This window comes from Anabrus simplex, chromosome 5 (assembly GCF_040414725.1).
Source record: "Anabrus simplex isolate iqAnaSimp1 chromosome 5, ASM4041472v1, whole genome shotgun sequence".
NCBI classification, from domain to species: Eukaryota; Metazoa; Arthropoda; class Insecta; order Orthoptera; family Tettigoniidae; genus Anabrus; species Anabrus simplex.
Window position 1 is genome coordinate 83,498,819 of NC_090269.1, and position 20,802 is coordinate 83,519,620.

The window sequence follows — 20,802 nt, forward strand, 5'->3', positions numbered from 1 at the left end:
TGCGAATTGGGGATATTTCATTCATTACCACACATATGTATATATTAAGGAAATCAGTTATTCGGCAGATTGTTACTGAGATAATCATGGTCTTCTTTTATACAACCGAGAATATGTTTAATTCTAAAATTCCAGTATCTGAAGCATGTTCATAGAGTAGAAATTCTCTCCCCCCCCCCCCTGCGCTCTCAAGAAGAATCTTGATTTGCACTTTCATCAGTAAATGATTTTCAATTTCCGTACGTGTCCTTAAGAACGTCTCGCTCAGTTCCCTGTCCTGGCGTAGTTTGGAATCACCCTGTATAGTAATTGGCGACACATGCATCCTCTCCACACTTTTCATTCCCACCCTCCCTGAACTCCTGTTCAGCTCCATACAGAACATAAAATTTGATTACATTTTCCTTCGTTGTATTCGAGCAGTAAATCGTGAAATATGAATGCAGCTCTTTCTCGCATTCATGCAGAATAGATCCGTGTAAGACGCTGGAGTCTCAGACGTGAGGCGTCTACTCCGACCTGATATCACTCCCTGCTGATTAATACAATTACCTCCCGACTGCTCCTCTCACTTACCCACCGTGACTTGCTGCAACCTCTTGGGCGTGATATTTCATGCGGTTAATTCCGGTGCCTTCATAAACCAGATTTGAGAAGAAAGTTTGCTTTCTTAAAAGAAGTTCTTGGGTAGATAGAAATATTAATGATTTTTCTCAAATCTTACATTTTCACACTCGATATCAATGTAGTGCTGAAAACTAATCTTCTGGTTTTGGTGAGATTTATATTGAGGATACATTTATTTAGCGTAAGACGATTTAAGTTGGCGTACAAACTAGTTTAAATTATTTACACACCGGGCGAGTTGGCCGTGTGCGTAGAGGCGCGCGGCTGTGAGCTTGCATCCGGGAGATAGTAGGTTCGAATCCCACTATCGGCAGCCCTGAAGATGGTTTTCCGTGGTTTCCCATTTTCACACCAGGCAAATGCTGGGGCTGTACCTTAATTAAGGCCACGGCCGCTTCCTTCCAACTCCTAGGCCTTTCCTATCCCATCGTCGCCATAAGACCTATCTATGTCGGTGCGACGTAAAGCCCCTAGCAAAACAAATTATTTACATGTAAGAGAGTGGCTCAGGCTCAGGTAGCTGCGCGGCGACATCTTTCTGCTAGGTTCCGTGGTCCAAATCCCAGTCCCTCCATGTGAGATTTGTGCTGGTCAAAGTGGAGGCGGGACAGGATTTTTTTCGAGTATTCCGATTTCCTCTCATACTTAATTCCAGCGACACTCTGCAGTACCATCTCATTTCATCTGCCAGTCATTAGCCATTGCCTCAGAGGAATGCGACAGGCTTCGACAGCCGACACAACTCCTATCCTCGCCGCTAGAATGGTGCTTCATTCATTCATACCTGACCCGAGTAGTGAATATTTAAGATAAACTTAAATACAATGTATAATTTATTATATTTAGTACATTTTCGTCCCCTAAGTGACATCATCAGCTATAATAAATTGACATTAATATATCAAAATACAAAATAGATATTATTATAATTAGAAAGACACATTAAAATATTGATGTATGGTACGACATTTAAAATAAGATCTTAGAAATTTTGTTAAAATTGTAACTCATATGATCTATATAAACAGTTGAATTGTCCATTATGCTCTTGATAATATTCTTTGGAAATAACAGTTGTATTTTGTAAAATCTTAAATGATCAATTGTTGTGAATAGCACACTTGAGTTATATCTCTTGATGAAAGATTTGTTAGATCTTTGATATGCATTCCTTAGATAGTATGACCATTGAATGCTTCAGAATTTAAAGTCAACTCGGGGCCGAAATGGTAAAGTGCTTTGTAGTAATGAATATTATTTTTTTCCTTATTATTAGCCCCAATGTGCGGAGAAGGACTCACTTCAACTGAGGTAAGTGTGATGCTTCACACGGTAAGCAAGAACTGTATAAATCAATTAATTTGGCTACGTTTTGAACAAAACAAATACGAGTCATGAAACAAGCGATTTTGGCTGCATTTAGGCCGGTAATGATTTTCGAAATTTACTTTTTAGTTTGATAGAGTCAAGACTCAAAATTTACAACCTATCCGGGCCCTTCAGCCCTAAAACTACTATCGGCAGCCCTGAAGATGGATTTCCGTGGATTCCCATTTTTACACAAAGCAAATGCTGAGTTTGTATTTGAATTAAGGCCATGGCCGCTTCCTTCCCACTCCCAGCACTTTTCTAACCTATCGTCGCCGTACGAATTATCCGTGTCGCTCTGCAATAAAATAAGTTAAAAATGTAATGCCATACACTTTGCAATTGGACACAAGCTCCACGTAAAATTTTAATTTATACGTGAAATGGCTTAGAATGAACGAATATTGAGATTTTCAGTCAATCCCTGTCTAGGCCCCATATAGGAGAAATATTTGGAAGTATAAGACAAGGTTAAGTAAAATGGAAGCCTTTACCTTCCATGGCCTATACGGAGATGGTTTAGGTTTGCTTTGCATTTTGTCGTATTCCTGAGTCGTCACCTTCTTCAGTATTACAAAATTATTTTCTATTCCTCTGTTTATGGGAAGTCATGACTGAAATTTCGAACATCTACAGTTTACCACTTATCAAAAGCAAATTTTACACACAAGCACGTAGTAATACGATAGAACACCACACAAAGTTTGGAGTTGATTAGTCAATTTGTTGCAAATTGGTAAATAATTTTACATGCTGAGTGGAAAATGCTCTGTGCGGCATAATTTTTATTTTTTAAGACTATCATTTGGCAGACTTGTCAAAAATATTCCTATATTTAAAAACAACTGCGCGTTTTACAGTCAGATATAAACTGTAGGAGATATCATTTCTTCAATTATTCGTTGTAACCAAATAGGCAAAAATCTAGTTTCGTGCTATTGTAGGAGCCAAACTATGACGGTAATATACAACTGATAATAGACTGCAGAACTCCCTTCAATTCATTAACATACTGAAACATTCTCTGAAAATTTCAGGTGAGCCTGATAATAACTCTGTCCCAAGAAGCATTTTATGTATGGCCAAGGACTGAGAAAGTTTTAAGGTAGAGCAAAGCAGTTGAAAGATTTTAAGAAACATACTTGCTACAAAACTGCCCTGGACTTTGAAATATTACCTGAGATGTCTTTCACCTCTTATTCATAGCGTAGGCGTAATACGTGGTAAATATATTTCAGCGGCATTATTGAAATGGTGGTCCGAAATAACTGCGAAGCTAATAGGCCTATTATATGACAGCGTGAAAGAATGGGGCGTTGACTTGCTCTATATAGCTACACAGTACCGCTTAGGGTAACTAGAAGAGACGGTAGGCGTCACGCGCAGGTGGCCAGGAACATGTGACGTCAGTGGACTCAAGTCTGCCAGGCGCTGTATGTAACTTATTGCAAATCATCGTGCCGAGTGCTCCACACAATTCCTTACCACAAATGCTGTACCTTTACGTCATTATATAATATTTTCACATGAAAAGAAATAAGATATTGCAAAAAACTATTCCTTTTATTATTTTGTTTGTGTGCTTTCATAAATATTCCAGATCTACTTTGAAAACGAGAATAGGGAACTTTTCGCTAATATGTTTAAATATCTCTCTAAGTGTTCCAGTTTACCGGAAATTTTAGTATTTACAGCTCCCTATTAGCTGAAAGAATTTTAAATAAGTGCCCTATGTACATGTATTTTTTGTGACTTTCCTGTTGATGCAGAAAGTGTGGGAATGTTTTGGGAAGGATGTGTTCCTTTTTTCAGCAAGTGCCTAACAGTTCATATTTTAAACCATTTTTCAGAATCAGGTGGAAGAAAATTTTGGGAGCATATAGGTGCGATTATAGAGTTTTAAAAATATCTTTTATTTTACAAAAGTCTATTCACAGTTTGCACAGAACTGAGTCTTGCGAGAACTATGAAAGGAAGATCTTACCGTTTCTCTGCGTTGTTAAGATGATTTTTTACAGTCTGCAACCACACAATATGGCTTTTTTACAGCACAAACACGACATATTCACTGAAAATCGCTTTACTCGCGAACGATACGCATGAGTTCACGACTTTTAAAACATTCGCTAACTTAGAAAGTAATTAAATAATAAAATAAAAAATGTGCAGATCGCAGATGAGGAGCAATGTACTAAACTTCACTGCTTAGAATGAAAACACAGCCACTAAGGAGCATATAGACTGACATTAACGCGCAAAACAATACGTAGTGTAATGAGAGGGAGAATCCAGTGACGTCACCACCACGCCAGTCTACTGCGCATCCTTCTCGTGATACCTACCGTCTCTTTTCTAGTTACCGTGGTATCGCTAACCTTTAAATCTGGCATTGGGGAGAAACTGATAGTGGGATTTCAAAGAGGAATAATTTTTTTAAAGGTTAGCATTGAAAATTCGATCTTTTATTATAAAGACGCAGCATTTCAGTCATGTCTTCCCTTAAATGGCATGTAGTCTCCAGAGAAGCCCGGTTCAGGTCTTTCAAGTTGACGCCTTATAGGCGACTTGTGTACCTGTGAGGCTGGGGCCCTACCTATAATGCATTCTAATGCTGAAGACAGCACACACACACACGCAGCCCCGAGCAATCGAAATTAACCAATCAAGTTTAAAATCCCCAATCCATTCCGGAATCAAACGCGACACTTCTTGAACCAAAGGCCAGTACTCTAACAATTCAGCCACGGAGCCGGACTTCCTTAGGATGATGAGGTATCTCACTTTGTAACATTATTAAAATTCGAACATGCATTCTAATCTTTGGCGTTACAATATCATGCATTCACATTCGAGCTCCGGAAATAAAGATCCGACCAGAGTGGTTGAGGTTGGATTGAAAATGTGGGGCATGAGGGGAATATACGACATTCGCTGAGCCTCGGTTAAGTAACTGGGGCTGGGTAGCGCTTTTGCAGGAGACTTGGGGCAATTAAAGCGGAAGTTACCGGGTGTGCGAAATTTTGAAAATGAGTGAATGTTTTGAAACATCGCTTTCCTGGTATCATTGAAAAGAGGGATTTGAACAGAATTGGGGTCTGCCATCAAAACACTTCCCAGACTCCAACTTCCTGAATTATAACCGTACAGAATCATGCGACTCACGTAAGCACAAGGGCCGACTAGTGCGGAATGATACCGAATGGTACGAATTACGCATGCTTGAGCTTCTCAGTTGGTTACGAACTAGACAAATGAGTTCTTATTTATCATCTACAACAAATAACTGCCTTAAAATCAGTTGGTCTATTGTTTAATTTATTTCACAGGCACCCCCTCTGGTTGGGGGGACACAGATGAAGAATACACCCACGGTATCCCCTGCCTGTCGTAAGAGGAGACTAAAAGGTGGACCAAGGGATGATTGCGTCAGAACCATGAATCTACTTTTGATTAGTACCATCATGTGGGGAACACCATGAGTCGCCTTTACTTGCGAGTAGTACCACTCTGTTAGGTACTCAATAGTTTTGTGATTCTTAGCAGTAGAGCGAGGTTCACTGTGAGTTTCCAGTAAATGTGATTAGTACCATTAAGCGAGAAACACCACGGGTCTGGGCGTTGCCTGTGGTTAGTAACACAATATGAGCGACACCGTAGGTGTACTAATCACGTGATTAGTACGCCTAGGTGGGGAACACTATGAGTTTGCGTTGCCTATGAGTTTCGCCATTATGTGAGAAACACCAGAGGTCTGCGTTACCTGTAGGTCGTACAATACTTGTGAGTAGTATCATAACGTAGGGAACACCGTGAGTTTATTCTACCTTTGATTAGTACCGCAACCTGATAAATACCATGGTTATCCTTTACTAGCGATACGTGCCATTATGAGGGACCGTTGGCATGGATATTGAACTCCTTTAGACAACAAGCACCATCGATTCTGGATTGTGCTTTGGAAACAGTCCCTTGGTCCGTAATAGTTTCTGATCAAGTGAAGCATTGCGAGTCGGATCCACTGATTGTTTTAAATTCATATTCATCCCTTCATTCTTCATCATCACTAGAGCCCGGATTTTTACGCATTAATAGGTTAGAATGCAAGCTTACTGAAGCGAGTAGCAAGTATAGTCTACCTCCACAACGGTTATGCTATGGGATTTGCATGAACTTGAGGGGTACGGCCCATCAGAACCCCTATAATTTATGTTACTCTTGCTACATTATGGAAGAGCAGGTGGCCGACACTTCCTACTAACCAAATTAGTTTGCAATCTAACCTGTTACTGCATAAAAATCCGGGCTTTAATCATCACGTTTTGAATGCAGGTCAGTGGATGAATTTTGTACTTTTAAATTACCATTGCATTTCTTCTCATTTCGTACCATTAGGGGCCGATAACCTTCTAAACAACAATCATCATCATCATCATCATCATCATCTTTCAAACGCAACGGGAGTTCTTGTCATCATAACCATCTCTCAGTTCGCCAGAACTCAGACTTTTCTCGCGCGACCGTGTCACAAAAACTCTGTGGGGTCCACCTGTTCCCATCCATATTATTATTACTATTATTTCTATTATATGAAAATGCGACTGCCAGCTCTCTTGAGGCCCTTTAGGTAGTTCCTGGAAGGGAAGAATAGGTCACGCTGGAACTACTGGCCTGCGGGCACGTAATGGCCCCCCCTTACGTGTGGTCTCTTTGCGAATTGTCTGAAAGGCGAACCTGGTCGCACCTTGAAGATACTAGAACTTCTCCAATTATATACCTGGTTATGGTTTTGTATAATTTTCTTGTTGAGTGATGTGTGTTGTATAGTCAGTTTCGAGTCGTGAGCTGGGATTTGAGTGTGTGGAGTGGTCAAGTGAGTTGATTGTGTGAGTTATTGGTTTTGTCTCGAGTCGAGCCAAGTGTCCACTCGTCGTGCGATGTGATAGCCAACGAACGTGCGTTCGAACCTCTCTACAGGTAATCAATGTATGTAGCGACTGTGGTGCGTGCAGAGCAAAGTGGAAGTGAAAAGTTAACATTAATGAAGATCGCCGTTCTAGTTTAAAGCTGCTAACCGAAGAACCACTTTATAGGCATGATCCTATTGCACATAGCTAGTAATTAATGAAGTGCTGTGAAGTTACATTACTAAAGATCTTAAACTTTCCCTTCGATCTAGCTTTGAAAGACTGTCTGATTTTAAACTGGGTCTGCCATTACCTTGAGCTGGTGGACCTGCAGAAGGTGGACGAGGTGCCCGCGCCTCCATTACGAACACACACTAGGTGTAGACTGGAGCGATCACAAGGAAAACTTGGTCCGAAAAGTGCCAGCTTTTTTTTTTTGCTAGGGGCTTTACGTCGCACCGACATAGATAGGTTTTATGGCGTCGATGGGATAGGAAAGGCCTAGGAGTTGGAAGGAAGCAGCCGTGGCCTTAATTAAGGTACAGCCCCAGCATTTACCTGGTGTGAAAATGGGAAACCACGGAAAACCATCTTCAGGGCTGCCGACAGTGGGATTCGAACCCACTATCCCGCGGATGCGAGCTCACAGACGCGTGCCTCTACGCTCACGGCCAACTCGCCCGGTAGTGTCAGCTTTTATAGTAGAGAGGAAAGTTCCAGAAAACTCTGGGTTAAGGCCCGACACACACCCAATTCTCATTGGATAATCAAATAAATACCAGGAGGTTTTGATTGGTCGAAAAATTAATGTACAACATTTTTCATTGGCCAACACCTTAAGTTGGCGGGAAGAGGTAGAAGTGTTGTATACTTTACCACACCGAAAACAAAGAATAAATATTTCAGTTTAGGAAACCTCAACTTGCAGAATTACTCTAGAATTTTAATAGTTAATCTTCACCCCAGAGGGCATAACGTAAGTTTTTTAGTAGATACAACTGTGGAGAAAAGTCTTAACTACGTGTGTTAGTTGTTGCAAACTTCATATACTAGATGGCATTCTTCAAGGCGATTCTTTTGAATGAACGGAGCGGGTGTGCCTCCGGTACAATTATTATAATCATTACAAAATTAGGTTAAATATTAAGGATCGAACGTGACGGAAAGTAGACTAAGTAAAAATGTCCAACTTCATAGAAGCATTGGAGAAACGGCCTGTGAACTGTACAGTACGTCAGTGCATCCTTTTAAGTTAATATTAATAAAGAAGTACAACCGATGCTCACCGATAGCCTCAGTAATATATGTTGACACAGGTATGTGGCACGATATCCCCTAACAGCTGTGCAGGCTGTGATGTTAATAATTGGTTGATGGACATGACTGAGAGACATACAGAAGGCTTATTCTTTGTCAAAGAGGTTTCATCTCATCATACTATAGAGAATTGGTTATTTAATTCGTGATAGATTCATAGACTCTGTCAGTTTCACCCTTTCAAATAATTAAATCCTACACTTGTCGAAGGCATATTCCATACAGACGTTTCTATAAAATTATTCGTTAGGTACTGATAACTTAATCGTTATCAATTAGAGTGTAATTTATTGAAATACATGCTTATGCACATTTAATTTTCCCAACAGGATATTTGATACAATTTCTTACTTTTATTTCAGTATTTCACAACAATATAATCTGTTTCTGACTTCTCAACGGAATGGGTTAAATCCCTGTATTGGTACATTGTTCTGGGTAAAATTCTCCTTAATTAAAGATAGTTCTGGTGTCCCGCCTCTTCAGTGTGGCGTCACCGAGCTTGATTGACTTTAGCGTTCCTGTTCCTCGCCACCAAATACTACCGGCGACGGCGGCGTCTGTATTGGCGTCTCAATCGGTTCACAGCTCACAGCACTGGCATTTGCGTGCACTCTAATTATCGATGCATTCCACCTCCACGATTGCAACGGTGGGATTTTACAGTCCACAGCCCGTTCAGAAAGAGCTCCAGGATGATACCTTCTGATACCACCAACCTGTCTCTCTCCTATCCTGGGAGCTATGCGTTGTTCACAGATAAATTCAACTTCCACATTTATAATAAGCTTTATATCCCCTCGCAGTTAATTATAATCTTCTTAAGCTATGTGTGCGTATCTCACTCCTGTTAGAATGCACGCCGTTCTACCGAGAGAGATAGATGTAGTAAACGTCGACCTGTCAATCTGCACAGCTTAAATATTACAAATGTTCAGAGCTATTTAGCTTTCTTTTGTTCGTTTGTGTGTTTGTTCGTTTCTTTGTTTGTTTACGTGACACCGACTCATCTCTTATGGTGACAATGGGAGAGATCAGTGCTAGGACTGGGAAGAAAGTGACTGTAGCCGTAATCAAGGTAGAATCCATCATTTTCCTGGTGTGAATATGGAAAAACTTGGAAAACCATCTTCAGGGCTGCTTTTAGTGGGGGTACGAACTCAGTGCAAGCCTACAGCTATACGCCTTGAGCTGACTCACTCGCTGATGTATCATATTTGCTACGAGCTAGGATTAGAATCTTTACATACAGGATACTTGAAAAATAGAAATGTGTGTATAATTCGGAGTGAGCTGGCTGTGTGGTACGGGACATGGTGGGTTCAAACCTCACAATCGGCAGCCCAAAACTGGTTTAAGTGATATCCCATTTTCACAGCTGGGGCAGTAAATTAATGCTTCGGTCACTTATCTCCTCATTCGAACACTTTCTTGTCACATCATCGCCGATATGCTAATCTGTGTTAGTACCTCATTAAAATACCAGAAAAAGGAAAAGGTATAATTATAACATGGAGATTATTGTTTTTAGACGAATCATAACGGAACAACTATACTATCTTACCACCAATAAACGAAATGAAAAGGTAAGAATGAGGGAATCGGCATATGAAAGGAAAGGGCCACAAAAGTTGTGAAAATGAAAGAGTTTCTAAGAATCCACAAAGCTAATACCATCACAACAGAGGTTCTGGAATTATGGAATGAAGAATGAGCCGTCTCCCAAGGTCGTATTAGAAATAATAATACGTAAATGATAGAAATAACAAATATTTTAAGGATAAGATGAAGGAAATGAAATATAATTTTTATAAATAAAATTCCTAGTGATATTAAAGTAGAATTGTATCATATTTATCCTGCATAGGGTACAAATAGTACATAAATCAGAATATTAAATTAGAGTCAATATAACGTACACATGGTAGTAATGCTAAATAACTGTAAAAACCAATTAAATAAATAAAAGAACATATGAAAAAAAGATACAAATACAAAGAAGACGCTGAATAACGCCTTAAATATGGAGTTGAAGAGAGTGAATTTTGAGAAGAAGTAGAACAAGTTGAGAAAGCCGGTTCATGAAAGGGAAATTGCAACGAGGAAGACGGGAGACAAGTGTCAAGGTTAAAAGTACTGCAGATAATTCATTCAAGTTTTTCCGGCATTTCTACACTGATATATTTAAAAGCTGTGTTGCTAGACATTTATCGGCGTCTTTGAGCAGTGTTGTCACTGTTACAGGGCCCGGTAAGAAGCGCTCCTAATATTCGGCTCGTTAAAGGCGTGACTGTGAAATCATTATCTTATTCTGAACTGTACACATCAGGGCGTTGGGAGCGATGTTATCTGGAAGGGGCTTCATCCATTACCCACTCGCAAGGGAAGATAGGCCGTAAAGATGTCTCGTCATTACATGCAGAGAGGCTCCATCGTGTGCTATTTCCTTTTATTACAGTGATTTGTAACACTCAGCCTCTACCGTAAGATGCAGTAGCATACCAACAGTAACTCCTCGTTTAAAACCCATCTATAGAGCCCGAACTTTTATGCAGTAGTAGGTTAGAATGTAGATTTACTGAAGCCAGTAACCAGTATAGCCTAATCTGCACAACAGTCATGCTATGAGCATTGCATAAACATTAGGGGTTCGGCTCATCAGAAACCCTAGAATTCATGTTACTCTCGCTTCATTACGGAAGTGCGGTAGAGACGAAATTACCAAATAACCAAATTAGTTTACATTATCATTTATTACTTCATAAAAGTTCGGGGTCTACTCATCAATGTAACAGAAATAGAAACCATCCACATGTCTAGCCCTTCAGACAAGCAAGTTAATGTTGAAAACATCCTAGGGATATGTGCTACGCATTTTAGGTAATTAAAATATAATTATGAGAATATATTCTTTATTTATTCCTTCAAATTACAATCCTTTTCTTAATCATTGTTATGTGATCGATTAGATAAGCAGTTTGCCTTTTTCTACCACTACGAGCACTAATGTGAAGTAATGCGTTGTTACATCCGGTGTTGACATTTTTCAAAAATCAGAAAACGTCTGAGGGTATTCAACCAAGGCATGCATTACAGAAAGAATTATGTAAATAAGTTAAATTGACTAGGATACGAATGAAGAAAAGGAAACCAGTAAAGAAAGAAGTGATTTTACACTGTTTTTCCGAAACTTAATTTAGGCTGGAAGTGAGTTTTAGAAATTTCTTTTTTAGTTCGATAGGGCTATTCAAAATTCATAGTTTGAAGCATTTCCGGGCCCTTTAGCCCTTCAACTATTGGCAAAACTGAGGAAATTGCTTGAATTTTCGTTTTTCAGAATACGGGGACTCGTGCTTTGTTTGTTAAGGAATTTTCTCAACATTAAAATGTGAACATACAAGTTCATTTCTTTTATCATTAAAGGTGCGTATTGCTTAATTAAAACTTTTGCTTCTAAAACTGAAATATAAGTCTTGGATTCTAAGTTGAAATGCCGTTGTGATCTTCCCAGTAATTCACAGCTGTACATCGGCATTTCTGTGGTAGTCATTTTCCAAGGTTATGAAAGGTTCTGATCTCATCAGGCTGCGTGTTTCGGATGGTAGAGCGCTGGCTTTCTGGCCTCAATCTTCTGGTTCGATCGTGGCTCAGTTCGGTGTTATTTGAACATGCTCAAATACGCCAGTCTCGTGTCTGTAGATTTACTGGCACTTAATGTATCTCCTGTAGGACATACGATCCAAAGAGACTACGAGTATTATTATTATTAATTATTATTATTATTATTATTATTATTATTATTATTATTCCACCTTTCAGATATTAATTACTTCAACCTGGATTGCACAAACATTTTTGAGACCATGATTTGATCCATGTGTGTGTGTTTTTTTGCTAGTTGCTTTACGTCGCACCAACACAGATAGATCTTATGGCGACGATGGGACAGGAAATGCCTAGGAAAGGGAAGGGAACGGCCGTGGTCTTAATTAAGGTACATCACCAGCATTTGCCTGGTGTGAAAATGGGAAACCAAGGAAAACCGTCTTCTGGGCTGCCGACAGTGGGGTTCGAACCCACTATCTCCCGGATGCGAGCTCACAGCTGCGCGCTCCTAACCTAACAGTCAGATTAGAATAACAAACAATTCTGTTGTTTTGTTCCTTAAGTCAGCATTCTCCGTCCAACTCTATAAGCACCAAGTACGTATGACTGTTAACAAGGATGCCGTAAAGCCATCATATTGGTCAAGTATATCAACAATAAACATTTGAAGTGTGGCAGCGGTTGTGGCTACTATTGTCTTAAGAGGAACTACAACTAGGCAACCAACCTCTTTTAAATGTTTACTACTACTACTACTACTACTACTACTACTACAACTACTACTACTACTACTACCTGTCGCAGATCCTGACAACACATGGAAGATTCGGCGTATACGCCATGAAGATGGGAAAGACGCAGGGAGATGGTTGTCGGTACTGTTCTGAAAGGGATACAGTAGAACACACTTTTTTCTACTGTGTTCAATGGGAAGAACGAAGGAAAACTTGCCAACAACTTGGCCGACGACTCACGCCAGGGAATCTGGTTCAGATTATGTTGGAGAGCCCGCTTGCCTGGAACACAGTAAAGTCAATGGCGACAAGCATTATGGGGACGAAGGAGAAAGAAGAGAAAGGAAGAACTTAATATACATCACTCCATTCTGATGTCATGCCACCAAGCAGTTCCAGAAAGGTCTGAGTGAAGAGGGCAGGGGTTTTTAGTTGGTGGAAATCCAACTCCCACACAGAGTGGTGTCTTTTCCCCTTTTCCCCTGCCACAACAAAAAACTACTACCTACTACTGCTGTGCATTTAAGGCAGTCGCCCGGATGGCAGATTCCCTATGTTGTTTACCTGGTCTTATTATAAATTATTGCAAAGAAATTAGAAATTTCTTAACTCCCTTCCCTATAAACGAACATTTGCCCCAATTCGTTCTCTTGAATTCCAACTTTATCTTCATATTGTGATCTTTCCTACTTTCAAAGACGTCACTCAAACTAATACGTCTACTAATATCATTCCATGCCATCTCTCCACTGCTGGCATCTCGGAACATACCACTTAGTCGAGCAGCTCGTCCCCTTTCTCTCAAGTCTTCTCAACCCAGTTCGCAACATTTTTGTAACGCCACTATTTTGTCGGTAATCACACAGAACAAATCGAGCTGCTTTTGTTTGGATTTTTTCCAGTTCTTGAATCATGTAATCCTGGTTAGGCTCCCATACACTGGAACCATACTCTAGTTTGGGTCATACGAGAGACTTACATGCCCTCTCCTTTACATCCTTACTTACAAACTGACTTTTAACCCCATTTATCATCATACCATTGGTTACTCTCCATTTCACAGTTTCTCCCAATCTGGTAACTTATTTTTTAACCTTTACAGAATAACATCATCTGCAAAAATGCCTTATCTCTGATTCCACTTGCTTACTCATATCATTTATATACATAAGAAAACATGAAGGTCCAATAATACTGCCTTAAGGAATTCCTATCTTAATTATTACAGGGTCAGATAAAGCTTTGCCTACTCTAATTCTCTGAGATCTATTTTCTAGAGGTATTACCAACCCATCCTGTCATTTTTTGTCTAGTCCAGTTGCACTCACTTCTGCCGGTAGTCTGCCATGATCTACCCCATCTAATGCCTTAGATAGGTCAATCGAGATACAGTCTATTTGACCTCCTGAATCCAAGATATCTGCTATATCTTTCTACAATCTTACAAGTTGAGATTCATTCGAATAACCTTTTCTAAACACGAACTGTCTTCTATCGAACCAGTTATTAATTTCACAAACTTGTCTAATATAATCAGGAAGAATGCTCTTCCCAAAGCTTACAGTACATGCAATGCATTTCAAACCAAGTGGCCTTTATATCTCTATATCTATATATATCTATCACCCTTTTCTATATACACAGGGGCTACTATAGCAACTCTCCATTTCTTGGTATAGGTCCTACATGCAAACAATAATCAAATAAGTACTTCAGATATGGTACAATATCCCAACCCATCGTCTTTAGTATATCCCCCACAATCTTATCAATTCCAATGTTCTAATTTTCAACTTTTGTACCTTATTGTAAACGTTGCTGTTATCATATGTAAATTTGAATACTTCTTCAGGATAAGTTACTTTCCATATCTGGACATTATCCTTCTAACCAACAATCATTACATACTGCTGATCTGAATACTTCTGACTTTTGAAGTTCCTCACATACACACACCCCTTATTCATCTATGACCGGGTGAGCTGGTCGAGCGGTTAGGAGCTGTGAGCTCACATCCCGGGGATAGTGGGTTCGTACCCCACTGGCTGCAGCCCTGAAGATGGTTTTCCGTGGTTTCCCATTTTCAAACCAGGCAAATGCTCGGGCTGTACCTTAATTATGTCCACGGCGGCTTCCTTCCCATACCTAGGCCTTTCCTGTCCCATCGTCGCTATAAGACCTATGTGTGTCGGTGCGACGTAAAGCAAATGGAATGTCCTTCTTGGAACCTATTTCTGCCTTGAAGTACCTATACATACCCTTCCATTTTTCACTAAAATTTTTATGACTGCTAATTATGCTGACTTATTTGCAAGATTGAATTTCCAACTACTAATACCAAATGTTTTCATTCCTCCGCTAAAGGGAGAGGCGGGCCTCCTAGAAGGTGACGCCGTCTCTCAGGCCAGGAGATTCGTATCGGAGAAGGAGGTGTGCGGAGAAGGTGAGAGGGTTGACGGCCGTGACCTGCACTAGGAACTGTCCCGACATTCGCCTTTGTGCAGGAGAATGGAAAACTACGGAAAACCATTCCCAGGACAGACAACGGTGGGTACCAACACCTCTTCGTCTCCCGAATACAGAGACGTAGAGCCACGGTAAAGCGGTGGCCATCCCTCTTCTGCTCGGTTGGCCTGTCGGACCACGAACCAACTGTGGCACTTGCGGGCCGAGACCCATTCTGCATCCGCCGACCATGTTCAACGAAAGGGAAACATATTGAGTAGTCCCAACATTAAAATAATGAGTGTTTCAGTGAAGGAAACGGAAGGGCAACGAAGAGTGAAAAATGTACGAGTTCTGGGCCTCGCAAAAGGTTAGTAAAGATTAAAGAAAGGAGCCTGTTACAAGCAAGTGAAAAAATGCCAGACTGTACTATGGGCACTGTGGTCTTCAACCCATGGTCCCCAGCTGACAATCCTGGAGCTAAACCCTGTTAGAGGAGATGGTACAGTGTTAGTACCACTTACATGTGACCGGATATGGAACGTGTGTGTGACTGGCTTTGGGAAGAGTGAAGCGGCTCCTTTTTGAATGTGAAAAATAATACATCTGTTTCTATTAGTTTGCAAGAAACTGCCGATTTTACATTGCTAGCTGAGTGATGCTTCATTGTATTTCACAGCGTTATAAATTTGAAGCTGTCTTAGCTAAGCTTTGCAATCACTTCTTGAAGTGTAAAGTGCCATTTATCCGGACTCCATATCTTTACGAACCTTAAGATGGGAGTATGATACTGCAAGCACTGGCTCTTGTACTTCCCTGTAACTAGTTTATCGATCCCTTGTTGAAGTACACGCGGTATATTTTCGATCGGATGGAATAGAACAATTTCAGTCATTGATGTTTGTATTTCTTTCACTGCAGACGCCGCAAGTAAGGTGAGAGAAGAAAGTTTATAGGAAATGATCAATTATGTACCTTCATTGATCTTGAGTTATTTGGTTATCTAGTCTGAGACTCCTTCAAAAAGTCAACCCAAAATTAATCATCACTCTGTCGCCGAATGTAATGAAAGACTGCACTTCAGTACTAATTCAACACCAGATAATTCAACCATTATTGAAAATGCTTCAAGTTTAACGTTTAATGTTCCAAGCACTGTAACACCCGACGACTCTATGAAAGTAAATCTTAACGTCACCTGAAGAGATATCCACGCCAAAGAAATGAAAGGTAATATCTTCATCCTATTTAACATTCGATCAGCATTTTAAGATTAAGTACAAAAAAATCCCTCTTTAATAATGACAATGGCGTAAACAAAAATCAAACGATAACCAGCATGTCAAGTACAACAAATTTTCAAGATTTTGTATAAATATAAGCGAGAGCAGTCGAAAGACAACCAGAGTGGATTATGTCATCTGGATTATAACTGTGAGAATTACGTGATAAAAGGACCATGGATTGAATGCCAGGACTGCCATGCATGGTATCATGAAATGTGTGCCGGGTGAAGAAGAAAAAGGTACTTCGTGTATGGAAAATATGTGTGATCCAAATTGTACTTTGTGTGATAAGAATTGTACCACCAGTGGTGCAAATGCGATGAAAGATATGCTCCTCTCTTTCGTACAATTTTTATAATGAGGGTAATTTAGTACTGTTACTAACAATGTGTGCCAGTGATTAAGGTGGCTATTTCATTCTCAATGTAAGATAATGTTGATAGTACCTCAAATAAATTATTAGTACACGATTAATTACATTCCGATCGAACACGTACCACCTTACCCTACAGCAGACAAGTCATAACAACGACTAGGTCCACGCCCTCCACTCACAGATGTACATGTATGGTAAAACCTGGTTAAAATATTCCTCTGAAACATTTATTTATTTATTTATTTATTTATTTATTTATTTATTTATTTATTTATTTATTTATTTATTTATTTGTTTGTTTGTTTGTTTGTTTGTTTGTTTGTTTGTTTGTTTATTTATTTGTTTATTTGTTTATTAGCTGATGTACCCGTGCTTCGCTACGGGATTCTCAGAAAGACTGACTTTGTGGTTTTCTTAACCTGAAATCAACATAGGTCATTACAAAAACGTAAGTATGAATGTAGCGATTAAAAGCAATGCTATCATATAAAATACTCGATCAAATGGAAAGCCGCACGTTTTATCACTTTTAACGAACAGTGCTGCGGTTAGATTGCGGTGCCAATCTAATAGTCCAAAGTTCCAGAGCTGGGATGACCAGGCCGCAGATTGCCATGAACACTCATCTGCCATTATTCCGCTAAATATGCACACTGTTCATTCCAATCAGTGCCGCAGAGTAGGGATTGAATAGCCCGAATGCTATGATGATCCAGTGTGTTACGTACCAGTAGTATCAGAAAATTTATAAACCAAGGGAATGGCATGCTAAAGAAGAAAGTTATCTAACTCCCCAGCTAATTCCCATCAATATTCAGGCAGGCTGTTACACTCTGTACGACTGGGCGAGTTGACCGTGTGGTTAGCGGTGCGCAGCTGTGAGCTTGCATCCGAGAGATAGTGGATTCGAACCACATTGTCGGCAGTGCCGATGATGGTATTCTGTGGTTTCCCACTTTCACACCAATCAAATGCTGGACCTGCCTTAATTAAGGCCTAAGGCACTCCTAGCCCTTTCCTATCTCATCGTCGTCATAAAACCTATCTATGTCGGTGCGACGTAAATCAAATAAAAAATACTCTGTACGCAGCAGTAATCCTATCTACCGGAGATGAAGGGCAACATATGACACAAAGCACATCACGAAAAACAATGGTCAATGTAATGTTATTGTTGATCAATGTTATGAGCTTTCTATATTGTAGGCCTTCACATTTAGTTTTCTTTCGTCTCTGTGATTTGTAAAATATTTTATACCATAAATTGTAGTTTCTTATTCTCCGACTTTACATACCGATTTTCATTAAATACTGTTTACCCATTTCTGGTTACTCGGCGCTGATATGGACTTAGTAACAAAAATCCAAAATCATGAATATCTTTGTGATCATAGCCAGTACAGTAACAATGTATAAGACATGAATAATAGGAAATTTAATACTATATAACCCTAGTTATGTAGCATTTATCGATTACACCTCTAATAAGAAATATTTGAGAATTACATTTTAGGCCTTCCCCTAAACTACCATTTCACTCAGCGTGAATAAAATTATTAACAGCCTAGACTATAGCGACTTATTTTCTGACTTTGTATACCGATTTTCATCAAGATAGGACTACAATAACAACAATATTTGAGAATTATATTTTAGGTCTTCCCCTAAACTACCATTTTTCTCAGTGTGAATACAATTATTGATAGCCTAGATTGTAGCAACTTATTCCCCAACTTTGCATACCCATTTTCTTTAAAATATGACCACTAATAACATAAATAGTTGAGAATTCAATTTTAGGCCTTCCCCTAAACTACCATTTCACTCAGCGTGAGTAAAATGATTTATAGCCTAGATTGTACAGGCTCATCCCCCGACTTCACATACCGATTTTCATTAGACCACTAACAACATAAATAGTTGAGAATTCAATTTTAGGCCTTCCCCTAAACTACCATTTCAGTCAGCGTGAGTAAAATGATTTATAGCCTAGATTGTAGAGGCTCATCCCCTGACTTCACATACCGATTTTCATTAAATTCTCTTCAACCGTTTTCTCGTGATGCGTGTACAGCCAGCCAGCCAGACAGACAGACAGACAGACAGACAGACAGACAGACAGACAGACAGACAGACAGACAGACAGACAGACAGACAGACAGACAGACAGACAGACAGACAGACAGACAGACAGACAGACATTACGGAAAAGTAAAAAGTGCATTTTCTTGTTACTATGGCCATGACCGATACAGAAATACCATTATTTTCAAATTCTGAGCAATGTACAGACAAAACTCTTATTTCATATATATAGATTTATTTATTTATTTATTTATTTATTTATTTATTTATTTATTTATTTATTTATTTATTCCTGACTTACATTTGTGGCGATGTTAGGGCTCACGGCCCTCTCTTATAATATAAACAATAAAATTTAAAAATCTAAACATAAAACTAAAACATAGAAATTCTAAAAAGATATAATACTACGGACACTGATTCTAAGAGTAAGTTAGGCCTATATATCAATACGGAAATTAGTGTGACAATACTGATAATAATACTAGTAATACTACTACTGTTAATAATAAGTGAAGAAAATCTATTCACATAACATATACACAATGACTCACAGAACTCAGTTTTATGTTCCAAGGAAAAACTTTCTGCAGGCAGATTTGAATTTATGAGAGGAAGTAAGGTGCCGAATGCCCATTGGGAGTGGATTCCAGAGTCCCGATGCAGTAACTAAAAAGGAATTATTGTAGGAATTGTTCGAATTAGTGGAATTTCAAGTAGGGAGCCAGAACGGGTACTAATTCCAAGGAATGAGGAAAGGAAACGAAAATTAGAAGAGAGGTAAGTAGGAGTGTTCATCAACAAGTGCCATTAGGTGAAAATTCCTTCGTTCATTTATGCGTAGCCATCCCAATGTTTTGAAATATGGTGTAACATGAGCGTCATGTCGCAGCTGGAAGGCATATCGTATGCATGAGTTTTGTGCTCGTTGAAGTCTCAAAGCTTGTTCAGCATTTAGATTGACTAGTGCCGTATCACAGTAGTCTAAAATTGGGAATAGTAGTGCTTGGATTAATTTTAATATAAGTTTTCGAGGAAAAGATTTCTTGTGACGATCACACAATATTTAGGATACTCCATTTGTTCTTTGAGCGAGTGGTGTCGTTTGGATACCTAGTCATGGCAGGTATGCAAGGCAGACAAATCTAGTTGAGGTATAATGGTCGCCTTTACGACAAAATTTACGTTACTGAACTTGTAATAATACACCCCACTATTGTTGTGGCAATGGGATACTCCTATACAACGATATGAGGAACAGAGCCAAACCACGGAAAGCAGCAGTTAGCAAGTAATTATGCAGTGGTAGTTATGTATATTACACTCCTCCCCTCCACGTGCGAACATGCTACCAACCTTCATTAATTATTCCTTTTTATCGACTGTACGCGAGAGAACAAAGCGGGCTGCAGTCCTAAATTACGAGAAGGCCCAATGCTGTCGAGTTCCCGCGGACATTTCATTCCAATTGTCGTGAATGTTGGACAGCGCTAAGGTACTTGCTTATAAAAGAGTCAGAGGAAACGGAATGTTTTTGACATAAAATGCCAGTAAATCTACAGTTTTGGAACCGTAATTGCGCCGGTGAGCATTACGCACACAATAATAATAATAATAATAATAATAATAATAATAATAATAATAATAATAATAATAATAATAATAATAATAATAATAATAATTTCCTTCTAACTCAACATTTCCAGAAATTTTTTGACAACCCGGCAACATTCCCAGCTTTCCTGTGCACAGGCATCACACATCTGAAACCAAAGGATGAAAATCTGCAAAATGCAGCAAGTATCGGCCTGTAACATGTCTATCTACTATATATAAGATATTTATATCTATAATAGCCAACGGAATTCTGAAACACTGCGAGGAAAACCACATCATTGCCGAGGAGCAAAAGGGTTGCAAGAAGAATACCAAGGGGTGCAAGGAGCAACTGATTATCGACACTGTGGTCCTGGAACAAGCACACCATAAATCCAGGAACCTATACACGTGCTTTATTGACTGTCAAAAGGCCTTTGATTCAGTACCACACATTT